General features: G+C 37.2%; 1 long non-coding RNA gene across 1 annotated transcript; it reads left to right on the top strand.

Annotated features, from left to right (window-relative positions):
* Positions 1-13,991: 13,991 nt before the first annotated feature.
* Positions 13,992-15,429, top strand: LOC307156669. The gene is made up of 6 exons (XR_013820769.1): positions 13,992-14,033; positions 14,418-14,471; positions 14,662-14,726; positions 14,828-14,885; positions 14,971-15,068; positions 15,291-15,429. It is a non-coding gene; the product is annotated as an uncharacterized lncRNA (long non-coding RNA).
* Positions 15,430-15,658: the final 229 nt, after the last annotated feature.

Genomic DNA, 15,658 nt, shown 5'->3' with positions numbered 1-15,658 from the left:
CGTGACATTTATGCAACAATAACAAACTAATATGTAAGAATTTCTTACCTTACATCTTTCTTGTCTTTAAATCACGTTCTTCTTCTTCTGAGGTAGCCTAAATCCAATGTAAGCTCAGGCACATCTTTCAAACTCGACGAAAAGTGAAGTGAAGTGTATTGTTGTTGAGGTAACGGGGGCGTTCGCGTTCCATGTGGAGATTTGCATGTGAATATCTTTTGCGACGGAGAGGCAGAACACACACCCTGTTTATTTTCTTTATTTTACAAAAGCACAATGTTTTGATTTGATTGTAAGTGGACACATACAAAAGGAGAAATATCACAGATTCTTTTTTTATATTTTTTTTCTGTATGACCATAAATGACGGAGTAATTTAAGTTTATAGTGCTACAATGTGGAGAAAATCCAGCAAAACGCGCCCGCGCGTTTGTCAACCTCAGAGGGTTAAAATAATAACAGCCATTTCGAGCCGTGCCTGCAATTTCGCAACTCTGTCGCATCTCTCTGCCGCTCTGCCTCCCACTCACACATGTCACTTTTTTAAAATCCCCTACAGCGCGAAACATGAGTCCCGCAAACGCGGCGCCGAGGAGCTTGTATGTAATCAGAGGACAAATGGCTTTTTAGTTTCGAAATGGTTGGGGTAACAGGTACAAGGTGATCGCGTTGAAAATAAAGCCGTTTGTCTAGCGTTAGAAGCTCATTTGAAACATTGCCGCGGTTGTAATAAAATGACAGCTCCGAAGAGTTGAGGTAACGCTTTAGTTTGAGGTAACGTTAGTGCTAACAATAATAAAGAAAGATGATGATCATCATCACCTTACATCATAGATGATGTGCTACTACTGTATTTATGCACTGTATCACACAAGTTACAACTTACATCTTTTTGGTGAAATGGTCCCACACACTACTTTTCTTTGCACGCTTCATCCTGTCGTCTGCCCTGGCTCTAACCTCTAGCATTTTAGCCTGTAGCCTTTACTTTTCGCAAACCTTGTGAGCGCGCAAACCCAAACGCTGTGACCTCGCGCCAATTGTTTTTATTGGTTTATTAACCCTCATGTGGTCTTCGGGTCATTTTGACCCGGAGAAGATTTTCTTTTTCCCAAAAATACTAGTTAATGTTATCGCATTGGACTGAAACTTAGTGACTTTGTTCCCAAAGGGTATAACTATTTCTCAAATGTTTTTTGAATATTTTCGTACTTTTTAGGGGGTGGGGGGTTGTTACCTTGTTACACTTGTGGTCTTCCCGGGTCAAAATGACCCGCCTATAAAAAATAGCTTATAAATCACTCATTATACCATTTTTTGAGTAAAAAAATTAAAATAATAATTTTTTAATAATTTTGGAATTTTTTTATTTTATTTTATTTTTTTAGAAAATTGGTACTGTTGATCACACTGTTTCACCGGGAAGTTTGTTTTGAAAAACTTTTATTTTGTGAAAAATGGTACATAGTCACACTTGTGGTCTTCCCGGGTCAAAATGACCCGCCTATAAAAAATACTTATAAATCACTCATTATACCATATTTTCACCCAATCTTGGATTCAATCTTTTTGTCAACTTGTTCTCTTTCAATTAGGACTGGTTTTATATTTCCATTTGCATCTGATTAATCGTGTGCCTCATTTATCTGAGAGTAGGCATCTCATTTTTTGAGTAAAAAAAAAAAAAATTTTAATAATTTTTGGAAAAATAAAATAAAATCTGAAGAAAATTGGCACTGTTGATCACACTAGTGTACTTTAATTTTTCACCAGGAATTGTGTTTTGAAAAACTTTTATTTTGTACAATATGGCACAGAGTTACACTTGTGGTGTTCCACTGGGCCATTGAGGGCCATTGTGGGCCATTATTTCAATGGGCCATTGAAAGTGAATGGGAGAGACCAATGCAAACTATGAATGGAACAACACAAAATAGGTATCATTTTAAAGTTTAGAATCTCAGCTTTTTAATGCATTTAATCACTTTGATCAACTCCTAAGGAGAGCTGAGTTATCACTCTAAAACTGAGTGTTCCCCCGCAGGCGCCACCTAGCTGCGAAATAAATTATCATAATATTTTTCAAAACTATTACCTTGATCAACTTAAAATAGGTGTCATTTGAAAGCTTAGAGTCTGAAATTTACAATGAATGTAGCCAATTTGATGAACTCCTAAGTAGTGCTGAGTTATTTGCTGATAAATAGAAAAAAACAAATTCATAATTTATAAACTACTTTTTTGTACTACATTCAGCAATATGTCAAACACATCATACAGCTCAGATAGTCCTGTGTCATATGTAATTTGAAAGGTCTCAATTAGTAGAATACAGCAAGCATAATTGTTTCAGGCTTTTTACTAAACTTGAGCGAGATTTTTTGTAAAAGAAGCCCTTCAAGAGACCCATGTGTAAACCATATATGGATGATGGAATTTTAGACACATTTCCGCTCGTAACTTCATGAAACATGATCCGATTGTGGAAAATGACACATCATTATTTACAGCAGATGCTTACAATTAAAATGAGTCCAAACTCAACATAATCCATCACTCAGAACTATATACTACAGACTCACATATTTACAGCAGGAGCTCACGATTAAACTCAATATCCCAAACTCAATATATTCCATCAATAAGATCTAAATATATTCCTCATGGCGTTCTAACACAAAAAAATACCACAGATGCACCTAGCCAAGTATATACTCATGAAGCTCTCATGTTTGGTTTTTGCTCATAAATTCACGAAGCATGCACAGATCGTAGAAAAATGTACATCATTATTTTCAGTAGACTATCACAATTAAAAAGAGCCAAAACTCAGCATAATCCATCACTCAGATCTAAAGATATTCCTAATGGAGTTGTAACACACAAACCCCCACAGGCGCTCACAGAGCCTTGAATATAGATGTAGCCTAGCACTTATGTCCAGTGGTTAAAGTGGGATTTGGCAGGTGGGGGAACCCTCAAATTTTGTGTAGGTGCAACAGGGAAAAATTAATCACCGTGGGACAACATATTGAGTATCGTGGTATAGCAATACTTTTTGGGACAAGATTGTCACTGTGGCACCAAGCATCACAATACTTATTTAATACTTTTAATGTTTTATTTCTGGTCCATCTACATCTACACTGATATGATGACGATACTATGTTAAAATGGCTGAACACCACGATATGGAACACAACCTTGTTTTTCACAAAGTAAATTTAAACATAAAAATGAGAAGTCCAAAACTGACTAAAATGTGAGGTAGTTAGGGGGGTTCGGGGGCATGCTCCCCCGAGAAAATTTGGATTTCTCTGACCAACATATGTGCAATTTAGGGCTTTTGAAGGCCAATTTTTTTAAAAAAAGAAATAGCTTTAAAACTTTGTCATTAGATTATTTGTCAATACCTGCTCTCTCCTCATCTTCATCTTTCTTTTTCTCCTTCTGCCCTAATTCTTCCCCTCCTAAAGCTGAACTTTGACTGATATTCTTTTCATTTTCGTCTGTGTCAGTGAAGAAAGTATACATAGGCTCAACTGATATTTATATGTTTTATGAATCATTTTCTGAGACATGTTTTAGGCTACCCATGAACATTAATACATAGAGGCAGGAAGAAGTACTTTAGAAACCAGCCTTTATTAATTATTATTGCAGATATGGGGGTTTGGGGCTGGGTCCGTGGGACTGTTTCTGGGGATTCACTTTTTATTTTGCCTACCTTTTGTCTTCTGCATTCTCCTTACCATTGTCTCCTGTTCTTCCCTCAGACTCGTCCCCCAGAAACAGTGCACGGGCCCAGCCCCAAACCCCATCTCTTAAAAATGAATAAAGGCTGGTTTCTAAAGTACTTCTTCCTGCCTCTATGTATTAATGTTCATGGGTAGCCTAAATGGGTTCCAGTGTTTCCCCTATAAATTTTTCCAGCAGCGGTGCTGTTACGTGCCGGAGGTTGTTACCAAGCCGCTCGCGGGGGGTCCGGGGGCGTGCACCCCCGGAAGATTTTTTTTTTTTTAATAACCCCTTAAACCATGACTTCTGGCAAGTTTTGTGGATAGAAATGGACATTTTGAGACATACATTTTGAGGCTCAAATGTAAGAAAGGGGCACTATGTAAAAAAAATAAAATAAAATAAAATAAAATGATATATATATATACAGTGCTATGCATAAGTTTAGACACCCATGCTAAAGTTGACTGAAAAGAGGAATAAAAAATCATCTTTTGGAAATTGAACTTAATGCCTTAATTTAAAAAATGAGGAAAAATCCAACCTTTAAGGACACCAATTTTCTTTGTGAATGAATAATATATCATAAATAAATAATGTTCTTCCTTAAAATACAGGGTGCATAGGTTTGGACACCCCTATGTTAAATTCCCATATATATACTTTATATATATAAAGTATAAAAGTATACCAGCTCAGCAAACAGAAGTCTACTACTGAGAAATTTCACGTTATTTGAGCATACTTTGCTTTTCCAGTGCATGATCGGTACATGATTGGAGCGTTTGGGCCGTTAACCACAGAGCAGAACGCGCATCGCAAACACGGAGTGGAACATTGAGCAGAGTGCGCAAACACGGAGCGGAAAAGACTCGCACGTGAAGTTACTAAAACAAGCTGCGCGAGAATGAAAACTTATCGCCGAACACGGAGGGGCGGGACGGCATATTTTCCATAGACAGTAAAAAAATGGACACAGCGACCCCATAGACTTCAATGGAGAAAAGTTCGTACCGCTTTCTCCTTTTATTTGCACAAGCGCTTGCTCGCTCTCCCGTGGCGTCTGTCGTTGCTATGCCAACCATGAACAGAGGCGCGCCTGAAAACCTTTTGATCTGTCCATGCTGAAAACGTGCGCGCCGCGTCGCTTCTATTATGAGCGCGCTTGTCGCGCGCCCACATTTGAAATATCTGCATGTGAACGGCCCCTTTTATGGCAACGTGTGTAAGTGAATGTCGCGATATTATTGATCATGTGAAGATTTTGCAGCGGCGCTGAAAATCCAGCGGCGGCGCTGCGCCGCTGCTTAATACATTGTAGGGGAAACACTGGGTTCCATTCAGACCTCAACATTAAGTATTTTACTGTTAACAAGATTAAACAAGACATTTTCACCTGGCTATACCCAATGTTTAGACCTGTTGTGGTATTTATGCAAATTAGCACATACGTAATTAGATTGTGCACCGTATGTCCATGTTAACAAACAATTTCAAAAAACTTGTAATACATTTTTTTGTGTCTTGATGTAAGTAATCAACTCAGTAATTTTCATGGTGATATCTAAAGGTTAATATTTTTTTACCCTATTCACATAAGTAAAAGAATGAATAGATGTATGAATAGGCTATATTTGGGTCTTTTTTCTAAACTTTCCCCTAATGGGATTCTTCTGGGCTTTTTTTCCTTACTCAGGACATATTGAGGATACAAAATCAGTTGAGTTTGCTTCTGTTGCAACTTTGGCTTAAAATGACTGGACTATAACGCAGTTGGTGGAATTGGCAGACGTTCCCTTAAGCATCATGTGCTGTGGAAACGCGTCAAAGCATTCTCAGGTATAAATATAATATATAATATAATAATAAATAATAAAATATATTACAAGGGAAAACAAATGTCCGGCGAATATCGAACCTAAAACTAACTTTACCGCGCTCAACCACCGTGAGTGCATTTCACGCAAGTAATCGCTGGTGTTGAGCGGGGAGGGGAGGCGTTAACCGGTGCAGATGCACTCATATCAGACAGGAGAACCATGAGAACATAACGTCGGGAAGCGTGTTTGTGAAGGCGGGGCCAGGCGGTGATATTCAGTTTTGATTTGATGAATGATGAGAATAATTAAATTTGATGAGAATGATTTGATTTGAATCTATTTATTTATTAATTTATCTGAGGTGCCGGAACGCAGTTCCGGACCGTTCCGGCCCACTTTAACCCCTGCTTATGTCGCGTTTTAACTCGTAACTCAATGAAGCATGCATAAATTGTGGAAAATGGCACATCATTATTTACATGAGATTGTTAAGATTAAAAAGAGCCCAAACTCACCATAATCCATCATATGCTCATATGTGTACATAAACAATGAACATGCTCCTGAAAATGTTTCAGTCTCTCCCATTCACTTTCAATGGCCCATTGAAACAATGGCCCTCAATGGCCCAGTGGAACACCGCAAGTGTAATTCTGTGCCTTCTTGTACAAAATAAAAGTTTTTCAAAACAAAATTCCTGGTGAAAAATTAAAGTAGACTAGTGTGATCAACAGTGCCAATCTTCTTCAGATTTTATTTAATATTTCCAAAATTATTCAAAAATAATGTTTTTTTTTACTCAAAAAATGAGATGCCTACTCTCAAATAAATGAGGCCTACGGTTAACAGAGATGACATGTTAATGATACACAACTTTGTTTACAACATACAAAAAGAACATTAACCTGTGCTCATGAGAAAGTCATTCTCCATGATGATTGGCCGAGAACACATAACGTGAGATGAGATGAAAGACATGCGTATCTCCACGTTACACGTAGAATCCACAGCTAGATCAATGAGTATAGAAGCCCTATGATTACAACCACCATCATTTGAAGTGTCACACAATTCTGTAATTATCGTACATTATGGGATTTTTTTCATTATTGATCGTAAATCGAACAGAGGTCAAAATTATCGATAATTATCGTACGTCTGGCAACACTGATCTCCACTTATAGCTGCTGTGTGGTGATGCTTTTAATAACCGTGAGTCTCACATTTACATTTACATTTATTCATTTAGCTGACGCTTTTATCCAAAGCGACTTACAATTGCTATACATGTCAGAGGTCGCACGCCTCTGGAGCAACTAGGGGTTAAGTGTCTTGCTCAGGGACACATTGGTGTCTCACAGTGGATTCGAACCCGGGTCTCTCACACCAAAGGCATGTGTCTTATCCACTGCGCCATCACCACCCGTTTATCGCCGAACACGGAGGGGCGGGACGGCATATTTTCCATAGACAGTAAAAAAATGGACACAGCGACCCCATAGACTTCAATGGAGAAAAGTTCGTACCGCTTTCTCCTTTTATTTGCACAAGCGCTTGCTCGCTCTCCCGTGGCGTCTGTCGTTGCTATGCCAACCATGAACAGAGGCGCGCCTGAAAACCTTTTGATCTGTCCATGCTGAAAACGTGCGCGCCGCGTCGCTTCTATTATGAGCGCGCTTGTCGCGCGCCCACATTTGAAATATCTGCATGTGAACGGCCCTGGTCTCGGGCTGGTTTGTCTTCTTCTGTTGATTATCATCATACTGCGGTATTTCATGATCACAGCAGAGAGAGACGAGAAGAAGAGTTACAGGAACACAGCTGGAGAGTTTGATCAAACTAAATACTGCATATGTGGTTTCTCCACTGAATGGATCTTCATGTGTCGCTTCAGGTCACTTTTAACAGAGAAACTCTTCCCACACTGATCACACGTGTGCGGCTTCTCTCCAGTGTGGATCCTCTCATGTTTTTTCAGATTTGCTGACTGACTGAATCTCTTGTCACAGTGTGAACACTTGTAAGGTTTTTCTCCAGTGTGGATCCTCTCATGTGTTATCAGACCTGTTAAGTGTTTGAATCTCTTGTCACAGTGTGAACACTTGTAAGGTTTTTCTCCAGTGTGAATTCTCTGGTGCTGTTTTAAACACTTTGCTGTAGTAAAAGTCTTCTCACACTCAAAGCACATGTACTCTCTCACACCAGTGTGAGTTTTCTCATGTGTATGTAAATATTTCAGCAGTGAAAAACTCTTTCCACACACAGAACATGAATGCGGCTTCTCCTTCGTATGAACTGTCAGGTGTGACTTCAGCTCTGATGACCTAAGAAATGTTTTGCCACACTGATCACATGAGAACGGCTTCTCTCCGGTGTGGATCCTCATGTGAATCTCAAGACTCCGTTTGGTTGTGAGACTCTTTCCACACTGAGTGCAGGTGAAAGATTTCTTGTCTTTTCTTTTCTTTAAAAATGTCTTTTTAGTCTTTGAGCGACTCAAAGGTTTTCCTCCAGGTTTGACATGATGTTCCTCCTTCACTTCACTCAGTTCTTCACTCTCCTCCTTCACTTCACTCAGTTCTTCTCTCTCCTCCTTCACTTCTCTCAGTTCTTCACTCTCCTCCTTCACTTCACTCAGTTCTTCTCTCTCCTCCTTCACTTCTCTCAGTTCTTCAGTCTCCTCCTTCACTTCACTCAGTTCTTCACTCTCCTTCACTTCACTCAGTTCTTCTCTCTCCTCCTTCACTTCACTCAGTTCTTCTCTCTCCTCCTCCACTTCACTCAGTTCTTCACTCTCCTCCTCCACTTCACTCAGTTCTTCACTCTCCTCCTTCACTTCACTCAGTTCTTCACTCTCCTCCTTCACTTCACTCAGTTCTTCTCTCTCCTCCTTCACTTCACTCAGTTCTTCTCTCTCCTCCTTCACTTCACTCAGTTCTTCACTCTCCTTCACTTTACTCAGTTCTTCACTCTCCTCCTTCACTTCTCTCAGTTCTTCTCTCTCCTCGCTCTCTTCCATCAGGTCTGACAGGAAAGTAAAAAATATTCATTTAATTTTCATCAAAATAATTAAAAGAGAGAAATATAAAGTGAAAGGACATGAAAGTGAGCCCTGATGTAATAGTAGAAAGTAGACAACGGTTATAAAATATTACGATAATTTGATGCCTTTTTATAAATTGATTATATGTCCTTGAAACTTTCCATAAATGAGGTAAATGTATCTTCCAATTATTATTTAAAACATAATAGGCATGAATCCCTTGTTTCTTTAGCAAGAACTATTAAATATATTTGATCAATGACACAATTATCTAACATGATATTAACATTAAAATAAACACAATACTGGCATTTTTGACACCAACTTTGAGATTGATATTTATTTGACTAAAACGCTTTTAATTATTAATGGCCGTTCACACTAGACTTTTCCTTGCACTGACTTCCATTCATGCGCATGTGAAAGTGGGACACCAGAAACACAAGCTCAAGTGAATTACCCTGTGAGAAATAACACAAGCGTTTAGCATTCAAGTGGAGTGGATTATTTATTTAAAAATTTTGAATTATTATTATTTGTTGTATGTTAACTTTATGTTTGTAAAAAAAGCTGCCGCAGAATGTGACGTCATTTCACATGTTAGGCTAAAAAGCTCAAAGTGTAGAGTGGCCATAGTGAAACAACCCTGTTACTCCTGACATGATTTTCCTCCTTTTAAAAACAGAGCATTTCTTAAAGGGATACTCCACCGTTTTTTCATATTAAACTATGTTATTCCCTTAACTAAGACGAGTTGATACATACCTCTCTCGTCTCAGTGCGTGCACTCAATCGCTCTGTCTTGCGGCGAAACTTTGTTAGCACTTAGCTTAGCCCAGTTCATTTAATACGGGCCAAGCAGAGAAGCTACCAAACACCTCCATGTTTTCCCTATTTAAATACAGTTACTCACGTAGTGTAACTCGACCTAGGACGGTGACACAAAACAAAACGTTGCGCTTTTCTAAGCGTGTAAAATGGATAACTATATTGTATGGCGGAATACCAAAACAAGTGCTTATGAGCACTTCGACTTGGCGCAGTAATATCTTAGTCTTAGTCAGGGGCGGTTCTAGAGGCGGGGCCACAGGGGCCCTGGCCCCTGCTGAAATCTGATTGGCCCCTGATTGGCCCCCGTTCCTAGGGGTGAGGAAAAAAATCGATTCTTAGATGCATCGCGATGCGGACGTGGACGATTCTGAATCGATTCACAAATGTCAAAAATCGATTTTCTAAAAATATATATTTTTTCCTAATAACGTAATATTGACGGAACGCAAAAGGCGGAACTCCAAAGCGGACGTGCAGTGCGCGGACAGTCTGTGGCGTGCACATAACAGACTCTTGATGGCTGAGCACCAAATTCGAACGGCACCCTCTTCGTTGAAAGCTAACGTATGGAAAATTGGCAATTTCGTTGTGACCTATTTAGTATTTTTTGTATGAGAGCTGCTTTCTGTATTGTTTAGTTTTCACATCAATATGCTGTAAACCTATCTGTTATACGTACGTTATACTGCCCTGCAATATGTGCAATGTCAGTCACAAAAAGTTACATTTTGACTGTGCTCTCTGCAGATGTTCATTCACTGTTTTTGTATAAGCTGTTTTTGATTGTGGTATACAGCAAACATTTCAAGTCATAACTCTTTATTATTTAGTTGTGTATAAGAGCGGCTTTGTATGTTACTAATTATTCAGAATATGCGTAAGTCCACAAGCATTATATGAGAGCTGCTGGTACACAATTCTGTATTTTTGAACGAAAACTGTTTGTGAATTTGCTACAGCAAAATGTTTTTTTGTCTGAAGGATTATATTGCTCATTGTAAATAACAGGAGGATGTTGGTTAGAAGTCTATTATTAAATGCTAGAGATTCAGAATATGCTGAAGTTTGTATTCATTTACTACAAGTATGCTGCTAGTACAGGCACACATTTATTTTCCTGTTGGTTCTTTGCAATGTTGGGACATAGGGGAGAGCGGGGCACAAAGTAACACTTTTTGACTTTCTCAGTTTGTGTAAATCTACTTTTATTTTTTAGTGTTTTTTTAGTATTTATTTTTTCCCACATTAATTTCCCACATGTCTACTACAATTATGTGGTTTTGTTTTATTAATACAGTATATACTTTTTTCTTGACATACCCCGAAAGAATGGAAGTGAAATGTGACAACATGCCCCATAGGTGGGGTACATTGTAACATGACCATATGGCAGCTTAAAATGTTATCTAATCTAATAAAAAAAAATATACAAAACAAACTAAAATATTTCTAATATATTTTTCTAAATAAAATACAATTAAAAAACTTTTTCATATAAAATAATGGCAATTTTTAATAATTAAATATAAACTAATTTTTGAGTTTTGACTACGAACACATGAAAACACAGCTATACAACATAGTTCAAAACAAATAAATAATTAGTAATTTCTGAACATTGACTCTCAGTCTTTATTCACCTTTTTCTCACGTTTTCCCCAAAAAAATAATAAAAGTATGGAATATAATAGCGTATTTCTAAAAGGGGCACATTGTAACGCAGAGTTACAACATGCTTCCGCCTGCACAACTGGGATTTAAACCCTGCTAGTGTCTTCTGCTAGTTAGCGAAGCATTAAATAACTATCTCAACTGTTAAATAACATCTTGGAGATTAAAACAATATCAGATTTGTCTTATTTTAAATAAACACAAAAAATAGAGATGAAAAGTTAACTTAAGTAAGAAATTTACTTTTGCTATGGTTTAATAAATATCTATGGATATCTTCCAAAAAAAAAAATTTTTTTCTATATAGAATTTTTTTTTCTATATAGTGTTGATATGACAACTAGTAAATACACAAAATTTCGTCATCCAAGCATGTGCGGAAGTATTTAAAACAAGCGTGTTACAACTAACCCCGCGTTAGGTTGTGCCCCGCACTCCCCTATGCTGGCAAATGTAACCTTTTAGTTGACTTGCCAAATCACTTCCATTTGTTTTATTAATAAAATTAATATAGGAAGTATTGGAAGTAAGTTTGTTATGGGTCATCATAAATACTTTGCTTTAAAAGTACCAAGTAAAAAAAAAAAGTTAATAATCGATAATCGTTACCCTCTGAATCGTAATCTAATCGAATCGTGAGGTGCCTAGAGATTCCCACCCATCAATCGTCGACGAGAAGAGCAACCGGAGAATTCTTCACAACGATCACAGATGCAATTCCACCCCCCAAACAATTAACAATAATTTACTGTTTATAAGCGACGACATGATTATGAAACTTAAAAGGTGGAATTCAGAAAGAAGTGCATTGTGTCCTTTATGCACAGTATAAATAAATGAAAAAAAAATCATTAAGAAATTTACTGGCTCATAATTTTTTATTAGAGCGTTTGAAAAAGGAATGACTGCCGAAATGTATTTGCACCGTACTGAATAAATTATTTTGTGTGCTTGAATGTACCCTGTATTTGGCCCCTGAATGTAACATGTGGCCCCTTAATGGCCCCTGTTACAAAAAAATCCTAGAACCGCCACTGGTCTTAGTTAAGGGAATAACATAGTTTAATATAAAAAAACGGTGGAGTATCCCTTTAAAACTGTGACACACAGGAAGTGACATCATCTGGGCTCTTTCTACTGCATGATGGGAAGACAAGAAAATAATCTCAATTCATTGTCTCAGTTTTTACACAAACTTTAGCATTGACTGTATTCATCAACCCTGTTACCAAAGTTAATGTAAGAAGAATCTCTATAACTACGAATAACTTGTATGATATTTGACAAATACAACTTTATCAGTAACTTGGTGTTTACTGACTATTCCTAAAATAGTCAGATATACAATAAACGTAAAATAAAACAGATAAAATAGTTTTTCGCTTGATCTGATGTTGACAATCAATATAAAAATGTCTCAAACCTCCCTTTACTGACCATTTGTTGAAGAAAAACCCAGAACATTCTGTACTGTTTCATAGTTGAACTGTTTATCTAAATGTGATGAAGTGCTTGAATGTTTCTAACATGAATGTTCTTCAGCATCATGAATGAATGAAGAATAAACACCAACCTCTTTGCTCTTCAGGATCTTCAGTGTGTTTCATTCTGCAGGGTTCTGGATCACTCATGTTCTCACTGTCCTCTTTAATAAACTCAGTCTTTGTAGATTTCAGCTCTTCCTGATGCTCTGATGCTCCTCTTCACTTGTAGCTGATGGGGATTTACAGCATTTATTGGGGAATTACTGTGGGCGGAGCTTCACTGATGATGTATTCCAGTGTGGGAGGAGCTTCACTGATGATGTATTCCATTGGGAGGAGCTGATCTGCCAAAAAAATCAATAATAAATAATAATAATTGTATTTTTTAATAATAAATGACACTTCTAAGCATTTATGTCTGTCTATCTATTCATCGTACAGTAATTGATGCCAATTCATTAATTATTTTTAATTATTTGTATTGCTAATCCTAACATTATTCTGCTTCTTCATTAAAATACAGGTATCTAGAAATAAAGAAAAGAATATAAATAATTTAAATTATTCCTAATATAAAAAAATGTTAAGAAAAACAGTTAAAATCATAAACACAGAAATAAAGATACATATAGTAGGCAACAAATCCCCTCAGTCTGCTGACACCAATGAAATGAGCTTTAAGTGTCAATTTACAGGAGATCTGAAGACATCAGCATAATAAATGAGGTGAAAACAGGAACTATTGTCATGAAATAAAGAGTGTTTTCAGCAGATCTGTTAATATTGATGAGCCTCAGACTATCAACACTCATTCAACAAGCCATTCAGGGTCATCAGCAGATCATCTCACTTTATTCTGAGTGTTTGCTGTTAGAAACACATTATTTGAGTCAGGATACATGACAAAAGCCTCTAAAACTACTCTACTGAATTACTTTAAATCCCCCAGTATTATACTGCTATTTCTCTTTACAGTAAATAACTGTGATTTCCATTGCATCATGGGAATTTTCTGTGATGTCTAACACCACATACAGACTTACTGTATTTTTTAAATTTGCTGTATACTACTCTATTTGACGTAACTGCCTCTCTGGCTGGCACCATTCCATCGTGCTTTTTATTTCCTAATTTTTGCCTTACACCGCGTGTCTACAACGCTATAATAGCCAGAGGCTGTCTATATTGGACACATTGAAGCGACCGGACCTTTAAATGCAAACCTGTTTATCCCTTGTCAGAAATAGCGTGAGCGCTTGGACTCGTATCGGACTACGTCAGAAATATAACGGCCGCGGCACATCACTACACTGTCTGATTTGTCGTGTCGCGTCAGAGCATCCAGTGTAGGTAATGGGGACCTGCCTTTTGTTGGATCGCGACGTTCGTGTCTGGCCCGGGGAAGAGACGGAATTTACTTCACAGAGAGAGAGATCAGCAAGCAAGGTAAAAAAAAAAAAAAAAAAAAAAAAAAACATTCTGTGTGTGCTGACAGGATTGTGCCCAGTTTAACCTATGTTATAACGTTAACGTTAGCCTAACGTTACTCGTCGTCAACATGGCTGTAACGAACTTTACTATGGTAAACTGAGCTAACGTTTCATTTTACACACTTTGTTAGATTATTGAATTGTCGAGTTAAAATATGCCAACGAGCAACGTTTACATTAACAATAAATGTGATTAAACTAATGTGAAATTCTGTTTATAGCCTAATGTTGGCCTACTGATGAGAACCTTTATAGTTTTAGCATTAGTTTGCAAACTATACCATATTATAGGTTTTTTTTTTATGGAATTTAATATTTACTTCCATTTTTGTGTTTAAAGGCAACTGCAACAAAGCGCCAATTCGCGCCAGTGACTTCTAGCAAGATTCCAGAGGTAGGCCAGCCCATTTGTGATATATTTTGAGATAAGTTTGCTGAAATGATTAGCATACGCTATGTGAAAATTGCTTTTGAGCCACTGGTGCAGACTAGGTAGCTTACAATATCTTATAAAATCTCTATAAAATTGGCTAACTTTATATCAAATAAGTGACCTTTGCATTATGTCTAACTTTATTACACAGCAAATGAACCAAATAGAAGATGGACCATTGTCTTTGTTCAGTCTCACCAGATTAAATGTATCCAGGTAAGCACTGCAGTCAAAACTCTCACTAATTAATTCATACCAAATCTAGCATTCTAAACAACTTAAGTTTATATTTTTGCATTATTTTGATATTTTATTAGCCAGAAGACTCTCATTGCAGTCCCACCTGACTAGGAAGGTCCTAATATCAGCGCACAGGTGGGTTAACTACTGTAGGAAGGAGAACGATCATCACACACAGTGATTTCTTGCATGTGTCTTACTGTGTATTTGTCTCAAACAGGGACCCCTTCACTGCAGACAAGCTGAAATGGGCTAAAATCATCGATTTCAGTCATTCTTTCTATGGATCTCAGCATTTTTGGACAGAATTTAGGATTTGTAAGTATTAAAATTTAATTTGGCATAATTTAATTTAGTTCTTTTGTATGCAATTTATTGACAAAAGCTGTTTACAAATATATATTCTTAAGTTTTTATGAAAATAATAATAAAAATTAACAAAAAAGGAGGTTAAAAATAATGTGTCACTAATATTCTCTCTCTCTCTCTCTCTCTCTCTCTCTCTCTCTCTCTCTCTCTCTCTCTCTCTCTCTCATACAGTTTTGGAACCGGGATCTCCTCTGAAGGACAGAGTACATTTGTGTTTGTGGGCACGCATGCAGACCAGCGAACACTCTGATGTTGTCAATCAAGTTCTGAACAGGAACCAATCTTTGGAGAAGTTCATTTATTCACAAAGGTGGACAAAAACATTGTGTTGGCTTTTTAAAGATTATTTTGATGATGACTTTTACTCCTATGCTGTAGACAGTCAGACATTGATAATAATAAGAGATGTTTCTTGAGCATCAAAGAGACTTCTTTCAAAAACTTTAAGACACTTAAATACTTATTTTACTTCTTCTTACTTCTTCTGTCTTGTATTGTGAAAAGAACTGTGTTTTGTCCTGTGTTGGACATTTCCTTTT

This window comes from Squalius cephalus, assembly GCF_949319135.1.
Source record: "Squalius cephalus genome assembly, chromosome: 1".
Lineage (NCBI taxonomy): Eukaryota > Metazoa > Chordata > Actinopteri > Cypriniformes > Leuciscidae > Squalius > Squalius cephalus.
The sequence above is the reverse complement of the archived record's forward strand: the minus strand, read 5'-3'. Positions and strand labels throughout refer to the sequence as shown.